An 18,212-nucleotide genomic window follows, 5' to 3' on the forward strand; every position below is an offset into this window, starting at 1 on the left:
TTAGTCATGGCATCACAAAACACCTCTGCTGAGATTTGCATAAACATTTTCAAAGGTGAATTTAGAGGATATGGTTTAAAAAATGGAATAAAGCAGCTAAAACTGCATTCTTTGATTATAGTGCCCCTACTCCCAGTCCCTACCCATGGCCCCTCTACCTGAATATCAGCGAGGCAGAGGGGAAACTCCATGCAACCATATTCCAGAGTGCAGCTGCTCCTCCTGTAGCCCAGGTCAGAAGATGTGTAGGGGGTGTGGTGATGATATGGACTAAAATGGAGCTCACATTCAGTAAAGTGGACAATGAATCCCCAATATAACAGGGAGCGCAGCTGTAATAAATACACAACACAGAATGGGATGACGATATAGGCTTGGGTGATGGTATAATTTGGAGTGATGTATACATTATCCTCTTCACACAATATTATGACGGTAAAGGTCTTTCTCATAGAATTTGTAGTTCATTTTGATGGGCATCATCTTTTCCACATTTTTGGGAAGTAGTCTTAGGACGATCACTGACAAGGTTCCCGGCTGTGCTGAAAACTCTGGAAGGTGGGCAGCTCAAGTAAAGCAAAGGTAGTTTTGTGTAAGGGCCTCCAAATTGCCTCTTTTTTCTGCCATTAGTTATGTACATCTCTTCAGATCTGTGTCTGTTGGGAAGAAAAAACAATGTCTTCATCCCTTCTGGGATGAAATCCACTCCCAGTAGCAGGCATGGCACTTAAGACACAATGTAAGACTTAAACCTTAAAAGTTGCATTTGCTACTCTGTTCTGCTTGTCCACAATATCTGCTCTGGTTAAGTAGACAGTGGGTACAACGGCAGTTGAACTGAAGGCCACTAACTAACTATGTTTTTTTTAATGTCCCTGTACAGGTTGGGAAATGCTTTTTCGGAAGGTTTGCAAAAGATTATTTAACAGTCTATTGTTTTTGGAAAGCACTCTTCCTGGTCCCCTTCTGGGATGAAAATCCACTCCTAGCCGCAGAAGCAGGTGCAGGATTCTCAAGAAAGACACAATGTAAGGCCTTAAATCAGGGGTAGCCAACCTCGGTCCTCGAGAGCTACTAACAGTTCACATTTTATAGACCACCTAGCAGGTGCATAGGTGTATTCATTACTCAGCACCACATTTGAAAAGATCCACAGGTGGAGTTAATTATTACAGTTGTGATTCTGTGAGGAGACCTGGAAAACATGCTCTGTTGTTAGCTCTCAAGGACTAGGGTTGGCTACCCCTGCCTTAAATCATAGATCTTACACTTGTCCACATATCTGTGCTGGTTAAGTGGCACTTTGAGGCCACTAACTAACTGTTTTTTTTAATGTCCCTGTACAGGTTGGGAAATGTTCAATGCGGAAGCTTTGCAAAGGATTATTTTACAGTCAATTGTTTTGGAAAGCAGTCTTCCTGGTCCCCTTCTGGAATGAAAATCCACTCCTACCAGCAGAAGTTTGTGCAGGATTCTCAAGAAAGATACAACGTAGGACTTTAAGGGGTAAATTTAATTTACTGAAGTGAGAGTTTTTAGAAGTGAGTTTTAGAAGTGATGTTAAAGAATGAGGATATACGCGCTCAGCTATAGTTTACAATGATTGAATGCAGAATGTAAATTAAGCCCAAATGGATATGGTCAATAATCAGATTATGCTACTGAGTAACAAAATAAATGAAATAAAATGAGTGAATGTTGGATTAATTAATTTTACTGATATGGGTCAAAAGGAAGCAGTATTCAAATGATAAATATCTGCATGTATAATTTCATTACAAAAATGCCATGAAAACAAAACATCAACAGAAATAACAATTAAAAATAGATAAATCTGCCAGAGGAGCTCCCAACATAGAATAAATGCTAGCACACAATTCCTGATAGTTCAATGTCTCATAGACTCCTAGGTGTTAATTGGAGTCTGGTAACCGTGATGTTCCAAAAAATGGAAGTAATTATGAGGGAAATACAGGTAGGCTTGGCTGATGATGAATAGCGGTGTCCCACTAAGATGTGATCCACATATCAGTGAGGCTGGCCCAGGGTGATCTTCCCGAGGAAGGCAGTACGGGTATATGGCAATGGACGGTGGACCCCACACAAGCTGCTCAGCCTGGTGCTCTTACCAGCAGCGTATCCATATTGGAGGTCTGCCCACAGAGCAACGCTAAGGAAGCCGCTGTGAATGGGGAGGAGATGGCAAAGGTTCAGGCTGACTGACGCCGTCCCCCGTGTACCCCCTCCTCAACCGGAGACTCACCTTCCTGCACCTTGCCGATAGCCTCTTCTTCCTCTAGCCGGCACAGATTCTTCCTCCTTCTCCGGGCTTGCGTGTGTCCGTCCTCCTGTACTCCGTCTCTTACGTCCGGGTTGTACCACGTGGTGGTAAGGCGTAAAGTCAATTGGTGGAGTGTTAGCAATGCCTCTCTGTGGGGATAAGTCCTGTTCTGGCAGAATCTGAGTGCTGATAGATCTCCAACACATTTCAGCCTTAGTTGGCCTTTTTCCAGGAGTTCATGTGTGTAATGAGAACCAGAAGTCTTGGGGATTAAAATGAATGCTCCTCCTTTTCTGATAGGTTTTATGTAAATTAGGTACATTTTGATTGGTCTTCCTTCATGGTGTGACTAATTCCAGTTGTGGGTGATCCACTTACATTCAGAATAATTAAATGGTCTGTGTGGATAATATAATCACATGCTGCTGTTGTTGCAAAACGGATTAGCTTTGGTGATCATCCTCCATAATATGGTTGTTAATGGTCTCATAAACAATCATAGTCCATAAAAATGACAACAAGTATCATGCAAGAAGATTAAATGTTATTCAAAAAAATTTGCCTTATTGTATATTGGTACTCATTATAAACTAAAGTATAGATATTGATATGTATTAAGGTATGCTCTGTAATGATATACAAAAGCATTCCATATCTCATTAATGTGAGATTGCTTAGTCATTAAATTAATCTTGATCCGTGATTAATGGCTTATTTTTTTACAAATTATGGATTTAACTTCATTATCCACATTGTGTCCTTTGGGTGCAAAAGTTCTGAGTTCATACATCCAATTCAGTTCTCTCACGTTTATTTTATATTCATAATTCCCCCCTCTCCAGCTTGGTACAACCTCCTCAATTCCTATGAATATCAGTGATGTGGGGTCACTGTTATGGCAGATCTTAAAATGTTGAGAAAGGTTATGTTCCTCAAATCCTTTTTTAATGTTTCTAATATGTTCGTTTATACGCACTTCTAGGGGTCTTGTGGTCCACCCTACGTATTGCTTGCGACATCCACATTCTAATAGATATATCACCCCTTTGCTATGACATGTGATCCGTTTTTTTATCTTGTACTCTTTGTTAGTAGTGTTCGATCTAAAATTGATCGTGGGCTTTGTTGTATGCTGTCGCATGTTCCTACATCCTATACACATCCCACAATAAAAGAAACCTAAACTCGTTGTATTATTGTCAATTGTGGTCTGTTTGGAACATGCTGGTGGGATATGGTTGCGAACCAGCTTGCATTTGAGATCAGGTGCTTTTCTGTATACAATTCTGGGATGTAGTGGCAGCAAGTCTGATAGTATGTCATCTCCAAGTAAGATAGGCCATCTTTTTCTTATTATTTGCTGAATCTGTTTAGCTTGTCTACAATATTGTGTGATAAAAAATATTTCTTCAGGTTTCTTAGGATTATTGTCACGTCTATATACAAGTAGATCTTTTCTTGTGTGATGTTGTGCCTCCTCAAAGGCTGTTTCTACTGTCGTTCTGTCATATTGTTTGTCCAGAAATTGTGCAGCAAGTACTTGCCCTTGTGTTTGAAAGCCTTCCAGTTTGGAACAATTTCTCCATAATCTAAGGAATTGCCCTTTGGGTACTGTGTTAAGCCAAGGGGGATGGTGCCAGCTGTTGGACAGGATAAAGCTATTAACATCTACTGCCTTTCTATGTGTGTTGGTGTGAATTCTCCCTGCTTCTATGAATATGTTCAAATCTAGAAATTCGACTTTTGTTTTACTGTAATTTGCGGTAAAGTGTAAAAAATTATTATTGTTATTGACCACGGTTAAAAAATTGGACAGTGAAAATTCACTTCCTCGCCATATGAAGATTACATCATCGATGTATCTGCTCCAGAGTACGAGATTTGCCCCAAGCTCTGCCCGACCCCAAATATTGTCTTTCCACCAACTCATAAACAATTGACTGTACACCTTACCACCACGTGGTACAACCCGGAAGTAAGAGACAGGAGGACGGACACACACAAGCCCGGAGAAGGAGGAAGAATCCGTGCCAGCTAGAGGAAGGAGCTGCTATCGGCAAGGCGCAGGAAGGTGAGTCTCCAGTTGAGGAGGGGGTGCATGGGGGACGGCGTCAGTCAGCCTGAACCTTTGAAATCTCCACCCCATTCACAGCGGCTTCCTTAGCGTTGCTCTGCGGGCAGACCTCCAATATGGATATGCTGCTGGTAAGAGCACCAGGCTGAGCAGCTTGTGTGGGGTCCACCGTCCATTGCCGTATACCCATACTGCCTTCCTCGACAAGATCACCCTGGGCCAGCAGCACTGATAAGTGGATCACATCTTAGCGGGACGCCGCTATTCATCATCAGCCAAGCCTACCTGTATTTCCCTCATAATTACTTCCATTTTTTGGAACATCAGGGTTACCAGACTCCAATTAACACCTAGGAGTCTATGAGACATTGAACTATCAGGAATTGTGTGCTAGCATTTATTCTATGTTGGGAGCTCCTCTGGCAGATTTATCTATTTTTAATTGTTATTTCTGTTGATGTTTTGTTTTCATGGCATTTTTGTAATGAAATAATACATGCAGATATTTATCATTTGAATACTGCTTCCTTTTGACCCATATCAGTAAAATTAATTAATCCTACATTCACTCATTTTATTTCATTTATTTTGTTACTCAGTAGCATAATCTGATTATTGACCATATCCATTTGGGCTTAATTTACATTCTGCATTCAATCATTGTAAACTATAGCTGAGCGCGTATATCCTCATTCTTTTTCTTCAAATTGTTTATGATAGAGTCAGCTATCATTTATATACTGCAGCTCGCTACAGAGCCATATATCCATATTTTTTATCTCAGTGCGCAAGTTTCCATCCCCCTTTTTTTCCGTATTAGAAGTGATGTTGTTTGTCCATAGAAAATAGTCAGATTCTAGCTATTATCTTCTAGAAAGTGATTGTAAGTAGAATATGATTCTTCTAAAATGCACTTCTAAAAACTCTCTTTAGTAAACTAAATTTACCCCTTAATATATTTGTGCTGGTTAAGTGGCAGTTTGTAGGCCAGTAACTAACTTTGTTTTTTCAATGTCCCTGTACAGGTTAGGAAATGCTTTTTCACGTGGAAAGCACTACTTGAAGTCTTCCTGGTCCCCTTCTGGGATGAGAAAATGCACTCCCAGCAGCAGGCATGGCACTCAAGGATTTTTTCTGGGACAAAGACTGATGTGAATGAGTAAAATATATTTTTGTAAATGCCTCCTCCCCTCCCATTCTCCCACATAAATTTACCACAGAATAAAAAAATGAAATAAAATTTACTACCAAACCATTCCTGTCCCTGCCTTCAACTACATACATACTCCACTTCTCTTAGGTTTCTCTTGAATAATAAAAACATTAGTTTCCTGATGTGCCATGTGGCAGTTGAACTGCCACGTTTTTGTGCCACCTCCTGCTGCCGCATAACTTAGTCATTCAGCTAGATTGGTGCAAATTTTTGGCCTAAACTGGATGAAAACAATATTGTGAGCTGGTCAAAATTGACTGGAAACGAGTGGAAATAAACGTTATTGAGGTTAATAATACTGTAAGAACAAAAACAGGCCCATTTTTTGTGATTTTAGATGTTTTATTATTTTTTAAGAAAAATCCAGATCCAAATCCAAAACCTAAAAGCAAAACACAGAGGTGAGGTTTTGGCAAAACCAATACAGATCCAAAACCAGGGGAGATCCAGATCCAAAACCAAAACACGGGGGTCAGCGCACATTTTTATGAGGGATGTTTGCCGAGCCCCATGTTTTGTTTTTGGTTTTGAGCAGAGGTGACCATTAGTGACTTGCAACAAAAACTAGAGATGAACCTTTCGGTTTGGGCTCAGATCTTCTCACCAAGTTCGGATCTCAGAACAAGGCAAAATGTCATCTTTCATGGACATCTGTGTTGAGATGTCCATGAATGATGACGTTTTGCCTCATTCTGAGATCCGAATTTGGCGGGATAATCCGAGCCGAAATCGAATGGTTCATCTCTAATGAGAAATCACATACAGCTGAAAAGCAGAGGGGCAAGTGATTATCAGTTATTGTACCTCCTATCAGACCAAAGAAGCTGCACAGTGTAAAAAAAAATATAATAAATATTTAAAGAGCATGCAAAGTGCTGCATTACCAAATTCTTAAGCAGCCGCTGTTTGACAGTTTGGGCTGGTCTCCACCACAACATGAATATGAGCTTTCATCTGCCATAGTGAAAACTAGCGTCATCCTGCTTACTGCAGTATTAAGCTGATGCTGAGGCACACCCCAGCTGCCTAAGCTATGGGTTTGAGATATTTAACATGACTGAAACCCAGTAAGTGGCAACATTGCATCCCGGCAGTTCCAGTATAGCACACAGGCATTTCTGAACCCTCCTACCGATTGTACCAAGTTAGTATGTTTAAATAAGTAAAAACTATTTTTACATAACATTTAATAAATTGAAACACTCCTAAAATTCCATGCTCACTATTTAATTAAAAAGTGAATACAATATTTCCTAATTTTTGGCAAGTGAGTGTGCAAATGAGAAATAAATAGTCCAAATAGCAAATTCTTATTTGCAGTCCACGTTGAAATGTTTTTTTTAAATATACATAAAAAGACCCCACAGACAATGACTGGTACATACTATTGTCAAAACTGTGATTTACCAAGATACTCCTAGGGGTAGATTTACTAAAACTAAAGTGCGTATTTTTAGAAGTGGAGATGTTGCCCATAGCAACCAATCAGATTACACTTATATAGTACCTTCTAGAAAACAATAGCTAGAATCTGATTGGTTGCTATGGGCAACATCTCCACTTCTAAAAACCTTAGTAAATATACCCCCTACAGTACCAACTAATGGAGGTTTTTCTGGGAATATTGTATATATATATATATATATATATATACACACAATATATATAAAATCAACTAACCACAGTGAACTTAATATCTGTCTTGTGCACTCTTGAATCCAACTTTTGATTCTTGCAAGTCATAGAATTTAATTGAAGCCTACAACTGGGTAGCTGCACAATTACTTATAGGCTGTCATATATGCATTAGTCATCTGCTGGGAAACTGATTGTTTGGTAAACGCTAGCACCAGTGTGTGCCCCACACACACTGATGGATGGTTGGAACTATCCACCAATATGTGTATGGCAGCTTCCACCACAGCCAAAGTTGTTCCTTAGCACAAATGGAGACAGCATGAGACTGCAGGAGGGATATGTTATTTATTTGGTTCATTAATAAAGATCTTTGGTCTGATTTTGTCATTCAGGGACTGGCTTCATGAAGCCACCTGAGAACTGGGATCTGATTCGAAAAGCCAACATAAGGCTTGTGTCTTTTAATTATACCAGAACAATGATTTATTGTAAAGTCAACTGTAACAGCACCAGAGACTTGAAGAGGGGAGAACTTTTACAGTCTGTCTCTACTTATTGTACACAGTTTATAGATTTGTTTACACTATCTGAAGATGTAAACTAATGGGGCCAAACTACGAAAAGCTTTGCTTTTTGGTACATACAGTACAATAGGGGTGAGAACGGAGTTCCCATTGATAATAATAGGGACTGCGATCTGCAGTGCTAATTAGCACTCTGCCATAGATTTATGTGAAATTTCCTGCATTGTGCTATTAGTACATAACAACAATTCATAAAATTACGTAGACACTGGTTTCTATATAATTTGTGAAAAAAAGCTTGATACATAGGTCCCTTAAATTTATATATAGCCCATATATTTAACTTAGGTAGCCGTCTTTTCTGCAAATTGGCCCGGGTCACAAACTGTATGCTCCTTTAGTATAATGCCTGAGGCCCAATTCAGATAATATGGCAATTGAAGTGATATTTGCTCTCAGGTTTTGAACAGTTGTGATACATTCCAATTTTTGTAATTTCCTGGCAACAATGTCCCTGAGAAAGCTGCACCTTGGCTTGGTCATCAACTATCTAGGTTACTTAATTGTACATGAAGTTAGGTAACTGTTGCTCTGAGGAAGGAACGATGTTGCCTAACTAAACTCAGAACTGTTAAGCCTTTATCCCTGCAGTGAGTAGATCAGATATGAAGACTTATTTGTTTGGTGCATCCTTATTTAAACTGAAGCTCCGAATAGTAATCCTACATCTTAGTAATTTATTTTCTATCATGGAGAGTATGACTTGGTTGCAATGTCCTTTGTGAGGATCTGAGTGGTGGGCCTTTTTGTTTCCCTGACAAGTGGTGTGCACAAAAGAGTCAAGAATGCAAGTTAGTAGTAGATTCCAAAGCCTGTATCAGAAGTTTTTACAAGGCACGTTGGTTCCTGGTGGAGCTAGAATGGATATGCAGTTTAGCAGCATCAGGGGTACCAAGGAGGGGTCTTGTAACACCCACTAAACGGCCACGAAATGCTAGTTGTGGTGTAATAACTGTAACTTGTTGGCTTACTGAGTATAGTTCCTGTTTTGTTGGGGAATCCACCAAATTATTCAAGTCAGATATCGACAATAAGTTGAACAATGAGGTGAATTTATTCACACATTACAATTTTAAATAAACAATTCACAAAACAGTAAGAGGCATACAGTACATCAGACTACAGTAAATACACTCGATTCCCGACAGGATCTTATTGACCTGGATCGGTTCTTTCTTTAAGCTTAGGACAGATATGCAATACATCAAATAATACTCACAGCGCAACAATTGTGCATGAAACACCCTCCCTCAACGTAAATTTTTAGACCAGAACAATTTCCCAGGATTACTGCCTGCTAGTAATTGTCCTAGGGACTATCAGTTCTCTTAGAGTCTAGCCAGTACCCCCTTGCATTGGTGCACGTTTGAATAAACAGCTGTTTTGACACTATATCTCCCTAATGTCTGGCGATAGCTGTGAGTGCTGCACTGTCGCTTTGTGCTGTCCCTTACGCTGACTTTGACACTTGAACGTTGCAAGCCCGGGCCTGTGCTGAAACTGAAGATACTTAACTCAGATTAACATCTGTAAACTTTTCCTGACAAGAATCAATGTTTCCTATATAGCTGACTGATGAGTCTAAGGTAATAACTGATACTGCCTGGATAATTGCTGGTTGCACAAGTCCTATTATTCCTCTATTTGAAGAAATTGCTGTTAGTAGGAATATGTGTCAACATCTGACTGCCTGCCTTAACTGGAGGGATTATTATGAAGTGTGGTGCTTTATAGAAGCTAACAGACCTGATCAATATTCAGCACCCTGGATAGTGGACTCTCTCCCTCACAGGCTCCCGGCTGTCAGTCACCAGCCCTGGGGGAGGACTTTTGGCAGTCCCATCGATGACACCGCTTCCTATACAGGCTCCTGCTTGGCTTCCTGCTAGTCCGGTCCTGGCAGTCTCCTTGTCAACAACGGACCCAAGCGCTCTCTTCCTGATGACCGCGGTTCTGCACACCACTGTCCAGTCCTCACCTTGGAGAGCTCTCACTGTCCTTCCGGTAAATGCGGGCTCCTCATCTCCTGTCACCTCAGGCTCTCCCCAGCAGCCCCTGCGGGAGTCCCTTTTATCCTAGCAGTTGTGTGCGGGCTCCTTCCCACTCCCCGCACGTGCCGCTCTGGCCCGCTAACATACTGGGCTTGCTCCATGGGGAGAGCCCTCCACACACAGCAGATGCCTGGCCGCACATCCGCCAGCGTCCACAGTCCCGTGGGGGAAAACCACACCAAGCTCCCCACTGTGAGGGGCCAATACATATAAATGAACGGGCAGCCTGCCCAGTCCAAAAGACAAAAGAATATACAGTACCCATACAAACCAGTCTCTCTTCAACCCATTCAATGCAGTGTAAATACATGAATCATTATCTCAACATGCATACATATTTATTATATTTTTATAACTGAATATATATATATATATATATATATAGAATCGAGGAAAACAGCGGCACTCACAGGACTGGATAAAGAAAGACTCAGGTACACAAGTGTTGTGTAGTGTTCGACGTTTCAGTCAGTGAAGACTTTTATCAAGAACGCAAAGTAAATACAAAGTACAAACCTTTATAGGACTGTAATGCGGTGATGAATGTGCTATCCGCGCCCATCTTGCCAGTCGCCGGGTGAGTGACTTCATCAGCGTGCGGTCGAACTGTCACGATGTACGTGATGACGGACCTGACTGTATATATATATATATATATATATATATATATATATATACAGTTCAAGAGGTCCGGCACTCCAAAAAACGATACATATCCTGCAGGGGTGCCTGCACAAAAAGTATTGAATATGCAGCACTCCCTTATAAAAAACCTCACAGACCACCAGGGAAATAAAGGAACGTTTCAGTACTTTAAGTACTATCTTCAGCCATATATTTTTATAAGGGAGTGCTGCACCTTAGCTGCATATATATATATATATATATATATATATATATATAGTCACTGAAGCCGGCACTCCACAATAACCAACGATACTTGCCCAGGTGCCACCTTCTGAGGTTGGGGAACCTGATGTGTAGAATCGAGGAAAACAGTGGCACTCACAGGACTGGATAAAGAAAGACTCAGGTACACAAGTGTTGTGTAGTGTTCGACGTTTCAGTCGGTGAAGACTTTTATCAAGAATGCAAAGTAAATACAAAGTCCAAACCTTTATAGGAAAGTGATGCGGTGATGAACGTGCTATCCGCGCCCATCTTGCCAGTCGCCGGGTGAGTGACGTCATCAGCGTGCGGCTGATCTGTCACGATGTACGTGATGATGTTCGGCGTGTGATGCTGGAGATGATGACGCACGCCCGCCGGCGTCAGCTACAAGTCAGGGGGCGGGGTTATATGATAGGTTACCATAGCAACAATGTGTAACGTAAATACTAGCAGACATGCACTGAGATGAGCATAGTGATCGATGACAATATGTACAGTGCTTTCCAATATACTGAAGGCCAACAATAATGAGAATAACCCTGTAGGTAACAGGATAAGTAAATACATACGTGCTAATAAAAACATCAAATACAACATATAACAAATAAACTTATATACTGCAATGGTCATCATGGAAAAGACCGAGCAACAATAAGTAAAATGGTGCAATGACTAGGTAGCTAAAAAAGCAATGTAATATCGACTAAAATATATATCTGGATGAAAAAATCCGTACGATGCAAAGTACTGATATCACAATAATCAGAAGTAATAGCTGAAAGGAGGCAAAAAATCTAAAATGGGTAAATCTATGTATTAAGATAATGGAATCAACCAGGAGAGACTGCCAAAGATGTGTTCCGGACCATGCCACATAAAGGGTAAAGGAGATCATACTGACCATGTGAGGTAGAGAGAGGTGGAAATTGGAAAAGGTCCAGAAGTAAGTTTGGTTTACTAAACCTGGTATTCCAAGGGAGTCACCCACCCTAGTACTGACCAGGCCAGACACTGATTAGCTTCCAAGATCGGACAAGATCGGGCTTATCCAATGTGAGTATGATAGTAATCCTTAAAAGGAAAAGTAACCAATAGACTCTCCCACAATCATAACCTCTAAAGTAGGTCATAGATCAATATCACTAAGTGAAGCCTTGATCCAAGCACAAAAGAGGCATAAATCCATAGAATAAGACTAGGACTGTAAATGACACTGAATGGAGTGGTGCTGACTATCATGATTAAGCACCAATGAATAAAGTAGATATCAAAATGTACATCAAAACCAATGTTAGGTCATAAGTAGGTCCTGTGAAGAGATGATGAAAAACAAGGATAAATAGGCAACCAGTAACGCACACCAGGAGAAAAATCAGATTTACAGAAAACAAGCAAATGATAATGTCTCGTTGAGGCCCAAAGGTGCAACAGTGTTCATATTATGAATCCAACGTGCTTCCAACTGCAGTAGACGTTTATCTCTGTCTCCACCTCTCTTCATAGTAGGCACATGATCGATAATCTTGTGTCTTAAAGTAGCCAGTGGATGTTTGAGTTCTTTAAAATGACGTGCCACAGGCTGATCATTGTCTTTTCTTTCAAGTGTTTGTCTAATGGCAGTGCGGTGTTGCGCCATCCTAATCCTCATGGTACAAGACGTTTTGCCTATGTAGGCTTGCATGGCACCCCTTCACCCTTTACTCTGACTTTATCTGGACTGTTTTTGTGGAATCTAACAGGGGATTTGGATTTATCTTTCAATGGTAGTTGTTTTTCCCAGGTTTTTTTTTTCCGGTTTTTGTTTACTGCAAATGTGTGTGTATATATAATATATATATATGCACACACATACGTGCATAAATATTGGGACATTGGCAGAATTTTCATATTTTGGCCTCTATTCATCACCACAATGGCTTTGAAATTAAACAAACAAGATGTGATTTAACTGCAGACTCTCAGATTTAATTTGAGGGTAATTACATCCAAATCGGGTGAGCGGTGTAGGAATTACAACGGTTTCTATATGTGCCTCCCACTTTTTAAGGGGCCAAAAGTAATGGGACAAACTAAACAATCCTATATCTAACTTTCACTTTGTTACAAATCCTGTGCAGGCAATTACAGCCTGAAGTCTGGAACGCATAGACATCAGCAGACGCTGGGTTTCATCCCTGGTGATGCACTGCCAGGCCTCTACTGCAAATGTCTTCAGTTCCTGCTTATTCTTGGGGAATTTTCCCTTCAGTTTTGTCTTCATCAAGTGAAATGCATGCTCAATCGGATTCAGGTCAGGGGATTGACTTGGCCATTGCATAACATTCCACTTTTTAGCCTTAAAAAACTGTTTGGTTGCTTTTGCAGTATGCTTCGGGTCATTGTCCATCTGCACTGTGAAGCGCCGTCCAATGAGTTCTGAAGCATTTGACTGAATATGAGCATATAATATTGCCCGAAACACTTCAGAATTCATTCTGCTGCTTTTGTCAGCAGTCACATCATCAATAAATACAAGGGAACCAGTTCCATTGGCAGACAATACATGCCCACGCTTCAGTGATGAGGTGGTATGTTTTGGATCATGAGCAATTCCTTTCCTTCTCCGTACTCTTCTCTTCCCATCACTCTGGTACAAGTTGATCTTTGTCTCATCTGTCCATAGGATGTTGTTCCAGAACTGTAATGGCTTTTTTAGATTTTACTTGGCAAACTCTAATCTGGTCTTCCTGTTTTTGTGGCTCACCAATGGTTTGCATCTTGTGGTGAACCCTCTATATTCACTCTTGTGAAGTCTTCTCTTGATTGTTGACTTTGACACATATACACCTACCTCCCGGAGAGTGTTCTTGATTTGGCCAACTGGTGTGAAGGCATTTTTCTTCTCCAGGGAAATTATTCTTCTGTCATCCACCACAGTTGTTTTCCGTGGTCTTCCGGATCTTTTGGTGTTGCTGAGCTCTCCAGTGCGTTCTTTCTTTTTAAGAATGTTCCAAACAGCTGATTTGGCCACACCTAATGTTTTTGCTATCTCTATGATGGGTTTGTTTTGATTTTTCAGCCTAATGATGGCTTGTTTCACTGATAGTGACAGCTCTTTGGAACTCATATTGAGAGTTGACATCAACTGATTCCAAATGCAAATGTCAAACCTAGAATCAACTCCAGACCTTTTACCTTCTTAATTGATAATGAAATAACGAGGGGATAGCCCACACCTGTCCATGAAATAGCTTTTGAGTTGATAGTCCCATTACTTTTGGCCCCTTAAAAAGTGGGAGGCACATATTGAAACCATTGTAATCCCTACACCGTTCACACGATTTGGATGTAATTACCCTCAAATTAAATCTGAAAGTCTGCAGTTAAAGCACATCTTGTTTGTTTATTTTAAAAACCATTGTGGTGGTGAATAGATGCCAAAATATGAAAATTCTGTCAATGTGCCAATATTTATGCACCTGACATTAAAATATATATATATATATATATATATAGTGAACAAAAAATGGTCTGGCACTCAAATAACCCAAGTAAATTGGTCCGGTGCCCCCACAAAATAAGCAAATAGAAATACAGAAGGTGCGGCACTCAGGACTCGATCATACAAATGAATCAGACACGAAGTAGTAAATCAACGTTTCAATCCATGTTAGATTGTCATCAGGAGATACAGAATGAAAAACGCCTCTTACCTTTAAGCACTCACCCAACAAGTGAATCGTGACACCAGCAGAACCCCGAGTCGTGCACGGGGAGCGGGAGGCACAGAATGATGACGTCGTTGGCGCATCAATGCCGCGCACGTCAGTGACACAAACCATCACCATGGAAACTAGTAACAAAAGCAATACACTGTAGGTAACACGGGCAAATGTATAACAGGCATAGTATAAAAAACATACAAAAGACATCATGCTGTTAAGTTATAAAGGTCATAAGGTTACAAGCTAATAGTAAATAGCAGCAATAATAAAGTCAGCAGCAACACATGTCAGAGTAGAGCAGAGCGCCTTACAATCCCCAGGATATATTGATGTATGAACAGACACATAATAGCAAATGTATAACAGGCATAGTATAAAAAACATACAAAAGACAACATGCTGTTAAGTTATAAAGATCATAAGGTTACAAGCTAATAGTAAATAGCAGCAATAATGAAGTCAGCAGCAACACATGTCAGAGTAAAGCAGAACGCCTTACAATCCCCAGAATATATTGATGTATGAACAGACACATAATAGCAAAAGTAACTTAATCATCATTAAAGCAAGATAAAGGTAGAACATCGTTTAAACCTTTGGGGGTAATCACATCCAAAAAATGGATCCAAAATGCTTCACGCTTTAGAAGAACCCTATTCCTATCACCACCTCTTTTGAGTGGTGGAATGTGGTCAATCATTCTATAACGAAGGCTCGCTAAATTGTGTCCCGCCTCAACAAAGTGGCGAGCAACTGGTTGGTCGCTAGTACCACTAAGTAGTGCTTTTTTAATAGAGGATCTATGTACCCCCATCCTCTCTTTGAATTTACGAGAGGTCTTACCAATGTAGGTTAGACCACAGGGGCATAGGATTTGGTACACTACATATACAGACTCACAAGTAAGGTGATATCTAATGCGCAATTCTTTCCCCGTATGGGGATGATAAAAAGTATCACCAGTAACCAAGAAGCTGTAGGTTGCGCACGTACATCTGAAGCAACCAAGCTTCCTGGGTAAAAAACTCTTTATCGAGGTTTTACCTCTACCAGTGATATCACTCTTGACTAATAGGTCCCTTAAATTACTACCTCTAGAATAGCAGGGGCGTAGTGAATAATCTGCCAGTTGTAATTCACTGTCAGTCTGGATGAAATTCCAAAGCTTCTTGGAAATATTATTGATCTGTGGGGATATATTGTGTAACCCATGTGACTTTATTACTTTTGTCACCCTTTATTCTTCTGAGTAATAAATCTTTTTGTTCAAAAGATAACACATTTTCCTTAAGTAATAATAGGTTACTACGTTCATAGCCCCTAATCACAAAACGATCAATTAATTCGTTAATTTGACTCTCTGCTGTTTCTGTGACATTATTAATTCTCCTCAGTCTAATCATTTGCGAATACGGGATACCATATTTTAGACTTTTGGGATGACAACTGTTTGCATGTAGGAAAGTATTCCGATCAGTGCTTTTACGATAGACAGTAGTATTAATCACAGACTCTTGTACTGAGAGTTGAACATCAAGAAACTCAATAGTATTCTGATGCATCTTATACGTAAATTTGACAGGACTAGAGGAAGAATTATGAGAGTCAAATAGCAGTGTTAGATCATCACAAGGACCAACCCAAATCAGAAACAGGTCATCAATAAATCGTTTATAAAACAAAATCCTTGAGGAAATCGCATCATCAGAAAAAAATATATGCTTCTCGATGTCAAACATATATATGTTGGCATATGTCGGTGCCACGGAAGAGCCCATGGCACATCCCTTTGTCTGTAGGAAGAATTCCCCATCAAAAAGAAAAAAGTTTTTAGTCAGAACTAATTCTAAAAGATGCAGAATAATCTCAATCGATGTCACATCAAATGATTTACTATCAATTAATAGACTTTTGACAGCTGCCAATCCCTCATGATGTGGAATGATCGTATATAAGCTTGTGACATCTGCTGTCACCAGCCAAATTTCATCGAGGGGTAGTTTTAATGTACCTAATAACTGAAACAACATCGTGGTATCTAATAGAAAGTTCGGAAGGTCCAAAATCAGAGGTTGTAGGATGGAGTCAAGAAAAATGGAGGTAGGTTGGAACAGAGATTTACGGGCCGATATAATTGGCCTACCAGGTGGGGGTACAATGCCTTTGTGCACTTTTGGGAGCGTGTACAGAATCGGAGTGATAGGATGTTCTGGCAATAATATACCGTACACCTCCTCATTGATAAACTGGGCATCTTTAGCCATAATCAAGATATCCCTTAAATCCTTAATAAAAGATGTCGTCGGGTCACCTTTTAGTTTACAGTACACGTCAGGTTCATTGAGCTGTCTGACAATTTCAGCTCTATAGTCACAAATATCTTGTAAAACTATAGAGCCACCCTTGTCCGCAGGTCGAATAATGAGGTGTTCATTTGATCTCAAGGACTTCAATGCCCGTCTTTCATCTGGGGTAAGGTTATGATGTATAGGAATATTCTTTGATTGTTTGACAGCTTCCTTGGTTTCTAGTTCCAAAGCTCTCATGAAAACCTTGATAGAAGGATTATTGGATAACGGGTCAAAGCTAGATTTCCCACGTAAAGGTTGTAATTTCTCTGGTACAATGGCAGCCGTACACATAGGGGTCATCTGAATTTTATTAAAATATTCCCTTAATTTTAATTTACGATTAATTTGTTGTTTTTCAACTTGCCATCGTAGGTCGGAAAACCCGTTCGTAGGTACAAATGACAAGCCCTTTGATAAAAGACTATGTTCACCTGTCGTCAGCTCATGACTAGAGAAATTAAAAATTATTTCTTCTTTGGTTGAATCGGGGGTTTTCTTCCACGTCCTTTGGCGCTGGTACTGGCCACCTCTACGAGTGGCTCATTGGGTAGGGTTCCCCTGGTATGGGTGAGTACCCCTAAAGGGACTGATGGATCTCTGCGTCTACGATAATTGGTTTCCGTATCACTGGTGGTACTATTCCCATCGCCAGATGTATCGGTATCCAGAGTACTTCTGGGGTATTTACCTCTCCTGTGGAATGGTATTTTAGCTTCAGATCTATTCCCTGATAACCATCGGTAGATCTGGTGTTGTTCTTAGTCTTTCTCCACTTTGAGGAGTTTTTCCCTTTTGAATTTAATCAGATCCCATTTATAGATGGACACTTGGTTGTTTAATTTACTTATCCAATCATCCTCTGTATCTGTAGTTAATGCTTGTTATCTTTTGAACAAAAAGATTTATTACTCAGAAGAATAAAGGGTGACAAAAGTAATAAAGTCACATGGGTTACACAATATAATCTATTATCCCCACAGATCAATAATATTTCCAAGAAGCTTTGGAATTTCATCCAGACTGACAGTGAATTACAACTGGCAGATTATTCACTACGCCCCTGCTATTCTAGAGGTAGTAATTTAAGGGACCTATTAGTCAAGAGTGATATCACTGGTAGAGGTAAAACCTCGATAAAGAGTTTTTTACCCAGGAAGCTTGGTTGCTTCAGATGTACGTGCGTAACCTGCAGCTTCTTGGTTACTGGTGATACTTTTTATCATCCCCATACGGGGAAAGAATTGCGCATTAGATATCACCTTACTTGTGAGTCTGTATATGTAGTGTACCAAATCCTATGCCCCTGTGGTCTAACCTACATTGGTAAGACCTCTCGTAAATTCAAAGAGAGGATGGGGGTACATAGATCCTCTATTAGAAAAGCACTACTTAGTGGTACTAGCGACCAACCGGTTGCTCGCCACT

The sequence above is a fragment of the Taudactylus pleione genome, unplaced genomic scaffold, assembly GCF_031769625.1.
Source record: "Taudactylus pleione unplaced genomic scaffold, aTauple2 ptg000352l, whole genome shotgun sequence".
Classification (NCBI taxonomy): Eukaryota; Metazoa; Chordata; class Amphibia; order Anura; family Myobatrachidae; genus Taudactylus; species Taudactylus pleione.